Source organism: Scyliorhinus canicula, chromosome 8 (genome assembly GCF_902713615.1).
Source record: "Scyliorhinus canicula chromosome 8, sScyCan1.1, whole genome shotgun sequence".
NCBI lineage: Eukaryota > Metazoa > Chordata > Chondrichthyes > Carcharhiniformes > Scyliorhinidae > Scyliorhinus > Scyliorhinus canicula.
Window position 1 is genome coordinate 106,801,879 of NC_052153.1, and position 11,505 is coordinate 106,813,383.

The 11,505-nt window shown below is 45.6% G+C and overlaps 1 pseudogene; it reads left to right on the forward strand.

The window, feature by feature from the left end:
- Positions 1 to 8,238: 8,238 nt before the first annotated feature.
- On the forward strand, positions 8,239 to 8,968 carry LOC119969911 (annotated as a pseudogene).
- The last annotated feature ends 2,537 nt before the right edge of the window (positions 8,969 to 11,505 follow it).

Consider the following 11,505-nt stretch of genomic DNA (forward strand, 5'->3'; position numbering starts at 1 on the left):
TAAAACCCTAGTGTGCCTCCATCAGGGAGAATTCCAATTGTTAGCCAGGAAACTACTTGTAAAATTCCAAGCTGAGGCCAAAAAATCTGACGTACTCCAAATACCTTCCGAGATGTTAGACCTCCGTCCCTATTCAGCACAGGTCGAAGAGTCAGAACCGAGCTTTGGTTGGGGACCTGGGCCGGCATTCTCCATCATTGGAACTCTTTTTCCTCGCTGGCAGCGCACCCCACCCGTGGCTTTCCTGGCGGCGTGGGGTGGCTTAAATGGGAAATCCCATTGATAAGGGGTGGAAACGGAGAATTCTGCCACCAACGAACGGTGCACCACCAAGAAACACACGGCTGGGAGACATCGAGCATAGAACATAGAGACAGGGGAATCCATCCTATGTGCTCAAAATAGCTGCCCTGGCCACAAAATGGCTGGTGGAGCGGAAAACGGGAGACTATTGAACGAATTCCAGAAAAGGGAACAGAAGTGAGAATGAGAATTTCAAGAGAGGGAAAGAGGGAAGATCCAGAAAGAGAGAGGTGACAGACCCACCAGAAAAAGATGCTGGAGATTAGATTAAAAACTCAAGAAGAAACAAAATTCCAAGAAGAGTTGAGGAGCATAGCTAAATTGTGGGGAAAGCCTTGATGAGGTCCCAAACACTGTGCCCTGTGAAGTCAGAACAGCCCAGGGAGCCTGAAACACCCACACCATTACAGGAAAATGTTACCGTCCGGCAGAGAATGAGAAGAAGTCCTGAGATCCTGCAGGGAGCAAAATAACCCCTCAGGAATTAGGTGGCTCAAGAAAAGCTGCCTGAATTTCAAAAGGCTGTGGTTCATCCAGGAAAATTGAAAGAAGCCAAGACCAAGCAGCAGAAATATGCAGAAGGGCATAAAGCTGGCAACAGTCAAGGGTCCCAAAAAGGTGGGATATCCCCCATATACCTCGGGCAAGAGGCTGCTCGAAGGTAGCAAGGCCAAAGACAGGCCGGTAAAATTAAACCGGGAAGGTCCCTAGAGTCCAAAGTAGATTCCCCATAAATCCCCAAACTGAAAAGGGACCAGTGAAGGGACCTTTAGCGAAGGGAAAACTAGTGAGGGAGATGCCCCACCGAACCAAACAGCCAGCCATTTTAAAAAGAAGGGAGCCCATACCCCTGCTGGAGAAGCAGGAGATCTGGTTGTCAGGGACTTTCATTTATCTGTAGTTGTGAAATTGCAATAAAGCAACCCTCCCAAAAGAGAAGGAATGGGGAGAAAATTGGAGCAACATATACTCATGTTTCAGGTACATAATTGTAGATTGTAGGTAGAAGGAAAATTCATCCAACATTTCCACACTGTAATGGGGCTGAAGCTTTTTCTTATTTAAGATAAAGCATTGAAAAAAACCTTTTGCAACAGTACAGTAATTGTTGTGTATTGTACTTGCAGGATGAAAGAATGCAAGTGCTGAAGCATGTGGGTTGAACATAATAATCTACCAAGATTTATTAGATGTTTGTGAACCTTACAAAGGTTTGCTATAGACTGAGAGAAAGGTCGCAAGGTAGCTGATAATGTCATGGACTATCACGTGACTAAACTCTTAAAGTGACCGTGCAACAGTAGAATAATTCACATATATAACATCCCTCCCCTTAATTTCTAAGGTCCAGCACAACGAATAACTATTGCACTTTTACATAGCCATTAAAACATATCTACAAGGACAAGCATTAGATCATTACACAGCAGTAATACAGTCAATAGGAAAGACTGTATTATCCACACTGGTTGCCTGCTCACTTCAAGGATTTAGTTGTTCTTGACCTTGCAGGTACTCTCAGATTCTTCAGTGGATGTCTTTACCTTGGAAGGCATTACAGTCTCTTTTGCAAAAGGAAGGCTGGTTGCAGCAGAGGTCGCTTCGGCAATCACAGCTTCTGCGGGTTGACAAGAAGGCGGCACGGTGGCACAGTGTTAGCACTGCTGCCTCGCAGCATCAGGGTCCTGGGTTTGATTCTGGCCTTGGGTGACCGTCTGTGTGGTGTTCGCATGTTCTCCGTATGTCTGCGTGGGTTTCATTCAGGTGCTCTGGTTTCCTCCCACATTCCAAAGATGTGCAGGTGAGGTGGATTGACCATGCTGAATTGCCCTATTGTGTCCAAAAGTTAGGTGGGGTTACGGGTCAGGTTGTGGGATTGGGCCGAGATTGGGGAGCTCTTTCGGAGTGTAGGTGCAGATTGAATGGCCCGAGTGGCCTCTTTCTGCACTATAGAAATTCTATGATTTTATGAAGTCACAGTCACACGTTCTGGTAGTTTGGATGGTGTTTCCTCTTGAGGTAGTTCTGGCACACACTGTACTGCCACATTAATGTCTGTAGATCACAACTGATCTGCGTGTCATCTCCACACTAGCTCATCTTCAGTTTGTAATGTATTACAGATATCCAGTTTGAGCTAATACAGTTGCAGGGACCCACTTCTCACTCGTGGTATAGTTGAGCAACAACACTTGCTCTCCTTTTTGAAATAAGTGTCTTCTCGAATTAGCTTCTCTTCTCAAGATTTGTGACTGCTGATTGTGTTCTACTATCTCAGATGTCTACTGTAGTAAGAATAGATCAAATGTGGTTCTCAGCTTCCTCTTCAGTAGTAGTAAAGCTGGGGAACTCTAGATAGTCACATGTGTGGTGTTGTGATACATCACCAAGAACCTGTTTAAGCGGCCATGTCATGAACCTTACTCCATGAAGGGTTTCAGTGCATGCTTCAAGGACCGGTCAAACCTTTTGGGTAAACCAATCGTGGATGGGTGGTAAGATGCTGATTTTATGTGTTGGATACCACTCATCTTTACATAGTCCTCAAACTCCTAAGCCGCGAACTGTGGACAGTTGTCACTCTCGATTTGTACTGGATTCCCAAATCTGGCGAAAATCTCACATTATCTTAAAGAATACACAGTTGATTCATAACATCTAAACAACACTCATCTACAGCTAATCACACTACTGCTTTAAACTATGGTCTGCACTCACTTACACTATCTATACTTCTGACTCTCACTAGCTAAATCCTGCACACACTCTCCCCCAAGGCAGCATCACTGCCTTATATAGTTGTAACTGTAGCTCCCTCTAATGGCTACTCTCAACACTTCATTAACCCTTGCAGTTCTGACAGTTATGATAAAACCACAGTCACCACCCTTACCTGGGTGTGCAGCCTAAGTGACTACCAGCTTGGCTGTAGAAGACGTCGGAGCAACAATGCCGTAAGAAGATGACGGACTTTCTTCATGTGGCCATGGTGAGTCTGCCTCCTCTGACCCAACTGCTCCCCTTCGTGCACTTTCACACCTCCACCTGGATCTTTCAACCAGTCAGCTCCTGGGTTTCCAATATCTATCATGAGGCCCCCTCCCCCCGCACTGTCCTTGTTCCGCCCAGTAGCTAATCGGCTCCTCACAATCACACTCTCACTCAAGTCCGACACATGAAAGACTCCATTAGCATCTGAACTGGCAGGACTCCTGCCTACACTCTGCCCATCTCTCGTTGCAGGATAAATCTGAGCACAATCGGCATAGATCATAGAATTTACAGTGCAGAAGGAGGCCATTCGGCCCATTGAGTCGGCACCGGCTCTTGGAAAGAGCACCCTACCCAAGGTCAACACCTCCACCCTATCCCAATAACCCAGTAACTCCACCCAACACTAAGGGCAATTTTGGACACTAAGGGCAATTTATCATGGCCAATCCACCTAACCTGTACATCTTTGGACTGTGGGAGGAAACCCACGCAGACATGGGGAGGATGTGCAAACTCCGCACAGACAGTGACCCAAGCCGGAATCGAACCTGGGACCCTGCAGCTGTGAAGCCATTGTGCTATCCACAATGCTACCGTGCTGCCCCATGATCAGGCACAGCCTGCCAGAGTCATTCCTCAGCTCGGATGCCTCATGTCCTTTGTTGGCTGACGAGGAGCAGGACCACACGTGTGCAGAACGCGAATTGTGGGCAGCAGACAAACATGTAAACCCTCATGACACCCGGTCATAGTTCAAACCTCACGTGAATAACTTTTCTCCCATCTGTTATCCCCCGTGATGCATTAATGCCATTGCCCTTCGCTTGCTGGGCAATCAGTCAACAAGCCTGGGCCACCCTCGCACCCTCTGGGCACCACAAACCCAATCAGCTCCCAGGGTTCAGAAACGAGTAAAGACAAGGTGTCACATCTGTCACCCGCACCCTCTACAACACAATTACTCCCACCTCGGTGGGATTAGGTAGTAGGCAGGCCTCTGGGTCACTCACTGGTGAGCACTTCATGCCTGACAATGCAAAGCAGGTGGAGCCAGGGACATGGCAGGGAACTGGCACTCAGAGGGATGCGGAAGCCCAGGACTCAGCTGAGCCCCAGGTTGATGACATGCCCCTGGGTCCGGTCATCCCAGAACTACTGGAACTGCAAAGGCAGAATTGTGAGCATCAGGAAGGGGTTGCAGCATCCCTCTTCGGACTAAAAGACCGTCTGGAGGAGTCCCATCGACTTCTGCTCAAGGAGATGATGCTGTCACTCCAGCGCACTGAGGCCAACACTGCGAATGTGATGCCTGCAGTGGAGACCTTTAGCAGGACGTGTACTCCAAGGTGGTGGATGTTCGCTCCATGGTTTTCTCACAGTCTCCATAGCTGAGGACATGAGCTCCATGGTGTAAGGGTTAACTGCATGGTGCAGGCACTAGCAGCATCCAAAGGTGTCAGCGCCAAAGGATGGAGGGGGTTCTAGATCTCACTCCAGTTACCTCTCTTGCCAGTGAAAGAGCCCAGGGGCACCGAGGCACCCAAAGGGAAAAGGATCGGCAGGAGTGCAGCCCAGTTCCTTCCACCAAGGAGACCCTGGACTGTCCAGCCCATTTGACACCCTCTCCTTGTGAGCGGCACACTCCCAGCCCTGCACACTGAGCAGGCCGGGACCTTCAAAGTCCAAGCCCCCTAGCAGACACTCATCAGGGTCATCTCAGGCACTAGCGGAGATAAGTCACCATGGTAATATATGTCTCGTATTAAACAGCACTTTGTTCACCACCAGATCCTCCACCCTGTCATTTCATGGTGCCATGCTCCACGAACCCCCACGTAAACTTGGCACTTCATTCCTGTGGAGTGTGAGAAAGGCAGCGCTATGTCTCTCCCAACTCCCACACTGATGATGCAGTATGATCGTGCTGCTGCTAGCAAGCCCCACCCCCCCCCCCCCCCTCCCCCCACCCCATTATGGGAGAGCTCGTCCCTCTCTAGTCCTGGCTGTGCCCAAATCAAGATGCTATGAAAGTGTCCCTCGTCCTTTGCCGCATGCCTACTTGCCCATCACCCGAGGTCCTTTCTCCATACCTTTACCTTGCCGTCCTTCTCATCCAAGAAGATGTGGTGCTCCTCCATCTCCTCCTGGTCCCCTGCTGCAGTGCTAAGTTGTTGAGAGTGCAGCAGACCATAAGGATGCAGGACACCCTCTTTTGGAGGGCCCTCCCCGACTGGTCCAGGCACCCGAACTGCATCTTGAGCAGGCCAATCGCCTGCTCAACCAGCACTCACACTGTATGAGTGACATTATAGTGAGTCTCAGCGGGCGTTTGTAGCCTCTGCACTGGCAAAAGCAGCCACCTCCTGAGGGAGAACCCGTGTCCCCAACGATCCATTCCTCCAGATGCTGCCTTCCCTCAAAGATAATTGGGATCTGTGAGCACCCCAAGATGTAGCTATCATGGATGGTCGCCGGGAAATGAGCATACATCTGCATGAAGCGCATGGGGACCTCAACAATTACCCCTGTCATGGCCTTGAATGGAGTGAGTGATGAGAGACTTCACCACAATGCCTTGCATTGAGGTTCACGTTAGTGTGATGTCTCTAATGTAGACGTTAGATGAGCTTGCAGTGCAATGCCTGGGGCCAACACTTCCAAATGGTTAAGTGGCGCCGATCAGTGGCACACTCATGATTGCTGTGCTGACCTAATTGGCACAATGGACCCATCAAGAAAGTGTCAGGGAGCTGATAACTGGCTTCCTTTTGTGGCAGGCAAGGCACACCTGATTTGTGTGAAAACTGAAATTAACATGGCACCCTCATTGTCCCAGCTCACAAGGGCTGCAGACTAAATGATCCATCCATCTGTTATAGCCTTCCACCCTGGCATTCATCCCTGACAGTCAAACATCCATAAGCAATGGGCTTGACCTTCCTTTCAGCTTATTTCCTTTGTCCTCACACTGCTTCCAGAGTGAGAGGGTCTTCAGACATCCTGAGGCAGCTAAGCACCCCTTTCCTGAGTACCCCACTCTGCCCTTGCCGCCTGGCCCGTCATGGGACCACACCCAGTGACCTCACAGTTGCCAACAGTGCTGATCCTCTGTAATCACCTCCTCCTAACTACTTTCCAGTTCCTACTCTGGAAGGGCACTCTCTCAGCAATGATATTGACACAAGTCCAGCAAGGAGGGTACGGGAAGGGTGGCTGAATGCCAACTACCAGACCCCTTTAAACTAAAAGCCGCCTCGACATGAAGGGAGGTTAAGGCATGTGAGAGACTCCTCTCCCGAGATGGCAAGACTGTGCCTCACCTTCCTCCCAGCCCCGAGTTATCCTCTGGCACTAGCATCAAGAAGCTGATGGTGACCGGAGGCTCACTTCCCATACCCCATTCAATGAGGGAGCAAATCCCAGAGTGAGCACTGGCTAATTTATTCATTTATTAAAACGAGATTCCCGGGCTCCCGGAGCATCTTTCATGTTACTCCGCTGGAGAGGCGGGTTGAAAATCAAATCGTGATCTCCGCGTTTTCCAATTCACTCCTGATTTTGCACCCATGTCACCAATCCCGTGCAAGGCTCACACGGCTCAAAAACCACCCCCATTAGTCATCTTGCCGTTGTGAACCAGTGGTTTGTTTCATGAGCCAACTGCAGCAAAGGTTGCACACAATATGTGTTACGAATAGTTAAATTAACTATTAATTAATTCATAACATGTTCTTGAGAACCTCATGTCAATTTCAAAAAAAAAAATTATTTTCAGCTATTTTAAGTATTCAATTCGAATTCCGTTTGAGTGCAGTTACTAATCTCTTAAGAGTATCGCATCGTACTTGACGTCAGATAATGGTTGGATGCTCTAACAATAATTTACTTATAATAATGTCAAGCAATTTGCCCTGTTGCAGCCAAATCTTACCGAGAAATATGGAAAACCTTCTCAAACTAATACTTACTACTTACTGTAAGATGTGTTTTACCTGAGAAGTACTGTCATAGCAAAATAACTTATGAGTAATTCTTGAAGACTAATGGGAAATAAGTGTAATTGAAATTAGATGTAGATTTTAGATGTCAAAATGTTAATATACTTGGGACTGTATTATGAATATTAAGTTGTTCATTATAATTTCTTGTCAAATAAGTTCTCGGGATCAACTGATAATGTGCCTGACATTGCCCTACAGAAAATATTTCAAATCCAAATTAGTTTTCTGGAAGTTGCAAAGTCACAAAATGTTAGCTCAAATAACATTGCAGACGACAGATAAATTTGCTTGATCTTTATATTATGCGCTCAACAAAATACACAAAGCTTTTAAAGCACATGTCCATTTCACTGATTGCTTTGAACATTCTAATGGGACTGCCGCATAACTGAAGTAATTTTAGTGCTGTCACACAAGGCATTGCAATTGAACAATAAAAAAAATATATATAACTAAATGATTTGAAATTACTGAGTGAAAACTAGTTAAAATGCTCACTCGTATTTCTTAAGTGTATGTTTTGTCGAGATAATATACGGGAAAAGTACTTGAGGTAGAATTTTGTAGAAATGCAAATTTCACAATTCTGGTGGCAGTGTTACTTCTATTGAACTTTTATATTGAACTTATAGCTATTATGGCACTTTAGACAATTTTGCCAGTATAGTGCCCCATTTCAATTTCCATCATGTTTATTTAAGCTTTCAGCATAAATTTTCAGTTAAATGTTTGCTGAAAATGCAAATTTACATATGGAAATCATGGATTGATAAAATATGTTTGATTTACTTACTTAAGATGTGGAGATGCCGGCATTGGACTGGGCTGGCCACAGTAAGAAGTCTTACAACACCAGGTTAAAGTCCAACAGGTTTGTTTCGAATCACTAGCTTTAGGAGCGCTGCTCCTTCATCAGGTGAGTGACTTACTTACTTAACAATTAGATTCCCCGGTCACCGTGTGTGGGGCAGCCATGGACAATTCTATGGTCTCAAAGAACTGTTTAAAGTTGGAGGAGATATTCATGAAACCAAATACTTGGTTGATGGGTGATTTTGTTGACCGAGGCTTCTACAGTGTTAAGACATTCTTGTTGCTATTGGCACTGAAGGTCCGCTATCAAGACAGAATCACAATAATCAGAGGGAATCACGAAAGCAGGTAGATTACTCAGGTTTATGATTTCTATGATGAGTGTCTGCACAAATATGGATCGATAACAGTGTGGAGGTGCTGTACAGAGATCTTTAACTAACTCAGCCTCTCTGCTGACATGGACGGGAAGATCATCTATGTTCATGGCGGCCTCTCTCCATCAATCCAGACCCTGGACCAGATCAGAACAATAGGCAGGAAACAGGAAGTCCCCCATGATGGCCCAATGTGTGATCTCCTATGGTCTGATCCAGAAGATACTTCTGCACTGTATGTTCTATGTTCTATGGCATACCACTGGTTGGGGCATCAGCCCTCGTGGAGTTGGCTACCTCATTGGCAGTGATGTTGCCCACTTCAATGCTGCCAAAAGCATAGACCTGATTTGCCGTGCCCACCAGCTGGTGATGGAGGGATACATGTGGCAGTTCAATGAAACCGTTCTAACTGTGTGGTCAGCACCCAACTACTGTTACAGTTGCTGTTCAGGTCTCCAGGTGAATTGGACATTCTGAATTCTCCTTCAGAGTACCCGAACAGGCACTGGAGTGTGGCGATTAGGGGGTTTTCACAGTAACTTCATTGTAGTGTTAATCTAAGCCCACTTGTGACAATAATAAAGATTATTATTATTACTGTGTCTTTTTGAAAAAGCTATCCAACTAGTTCCATTGCCCGGTTCTTTCCTATATGCCTGCAACATTTTCTCCTCGAAATATACATCCAATTGCCTATTCAGAATTATGGCCGAATTTGCTTACAGAAGACTTTCAGGCAATGCATTCTAGACCACAATAATGCTCACAGTGTAAATGTCTTCTCCCTCAAGGTGGGTTTTCTTTTGCCAATTACCTGAAATCTACATTCTTTGATTATTGGTCCTTCTGTTACCAGAAACACCCATTCAACACTCTTCATAATTTTGAATAACTCTGTCAATTTTCCCTTTTTTGTTCTCTGCTCCAAGGTGAATGATTCCAGCTTCTTACAGAGAAACATGAAAGATAGGAGCAGGAGGAGGCCATTCGGCCCTTGAAGCCTGCTCCGCCATTCGTCACAATCGTGTCTGATCTTCCAACTCAATGGCCTAATCCTGCTTTCTCCCGGTAACCCTTGATCCCATTCGTCTCAAGTGCCATATCTAGCCTCCTCTTGAATGTATTCAATGTTTTAGCTTCAACTACTTCCTGTGGTAATGAATTCCACAGGCTCATCACTCGTTGGGTGAAGAAATGTCTCCTCATCTCTGTCCTAACTGGTCCACACTGAATCCTCAGTCTATGACCCCTGGTTCTCGACACACCCATCATTGGAAACATCCTCCTACATCCACCCTATTTCGTCCTGTTAGAATTTTATAAGTCTCTGTGAGATCCCCCTCATTTGTCTGAACTCCAGCGAGAACAATCCTAACCTAGTCAATCTCTCCTCATACGCCAGTCCCGCCATCCCCAGAATCAGCCTCCTAAACCTTCGCTGCACAGCCTCGGGAGCAAGAAGATCCGTCCTCAGAAAAGGAGACCAAAACTGCACACAATATTCAGGTGCGGCCTCACCAAGGCCGTGTATAATTGCAACAACACATCCCTGTCCTGTACTCAAAACCTCTTGCAATAAATGCCAACATACAATTTGCCTTCTTTACCTCTGCTGCACACACATGCTTACCTTTAACAATTGGTGCACAAGAACACCCAGGTCCCACTACACACTCCCCTGTCCCAATTTACTGCCATTCAGGTAATAATCTGCCTTCTTGTTTTTGCTTCCAAAGTTAATAAGCTCACATTTATCCAAATTATACTGCATCTGCCATTGATTTGCACACTTGCCCAACCTGTCCAGATAATGCTGAAGGAGCTCTGCATCCTCATCACAATTCACCTTCCCACCCAACTTGGTATTATCTGCATACTTTGATACTTTGAGATGTTACATTTTGTTCCCTCTTCCAAATCATTAATATACATTGTGAATAGCTGGGGTCACAGCACCGATCCCTGTGGCACCCCACTAGTTACTGCCTGCCAATTTGAAAAGGATCCATTAATCCCTACTCTTTATTTCCTTTCTGCCAACTAGTTTTCTATCCATCTCAATACACATCCCCCAATCCCATGCGCTTTAATCTTGCACAATAATCTCTTATGCACGACCTTGTCAAACGCTTTCTGAAAGTCCAAATATACCACATCAACTGGCTCCCCCTTGTCAACTCTACTAGTTACATCTTCAAAGAATTCCAATAGATTTGTTAAGCATGATTTCCCCTTCATAAATCCATGCTGACTCTGTCAGATCCTGTCACTACTTTGATAATGGATTCGAGATTTATCCCCACGTCCGACGTTAGGCTTACTGGTCTGTAATTCCCTGTTTTCTCTTTACCTCCCTTTATGAAGATTGGAGTGTCATTAGCTATCTCCAATTGAGTCCTGAATTGTCAACCCCTGATAAATATCACAAAACAGATTATATGGTCGTGATCACCTTTGTTATTGCCACATTTTCTATCTTACAACACGATTAAGTGACTACATTTCAAAGTATTTCATTGGTTGCAACGTGGTTTAAGATGTTTGTTGGTCATGAAATCGCTTTCTGAATGCAAGTTGTTTTTTTCTTTTTTAAGTCTCATGATGTTCTCCATTAACTTATTTTAATTTTAAATACATTAAGTCCCTTCCCTTGTCTTATTTTTAAATTTACTTACATTGTTGCAATGTTGTCTTCTTCCTCAACAGTAAAATTGTCATTTAACATGTTTGCTATTATGCTTTCATCCTACCTGCCTCTGTTTTTAATGGGCAGATATGTCCTAATGCCATTATCTTTCTCTTACTATGTTTATAAAACTGTTACACCTAGTTTTAAATCTCCTGCTGTTTTTCATGCTGCATTAACTTCCATGGGCTGGATTGACGCCAGTTTCACGCCGAATCAGAATTCTCCAGACCCCCCAACTCAACGAAATCACGGCACGTGCCGCGCAGCCCGGAAGTACAGTATGCATCTCATTATCTACACTGACGACTGATTCTGTTCCCCAGTT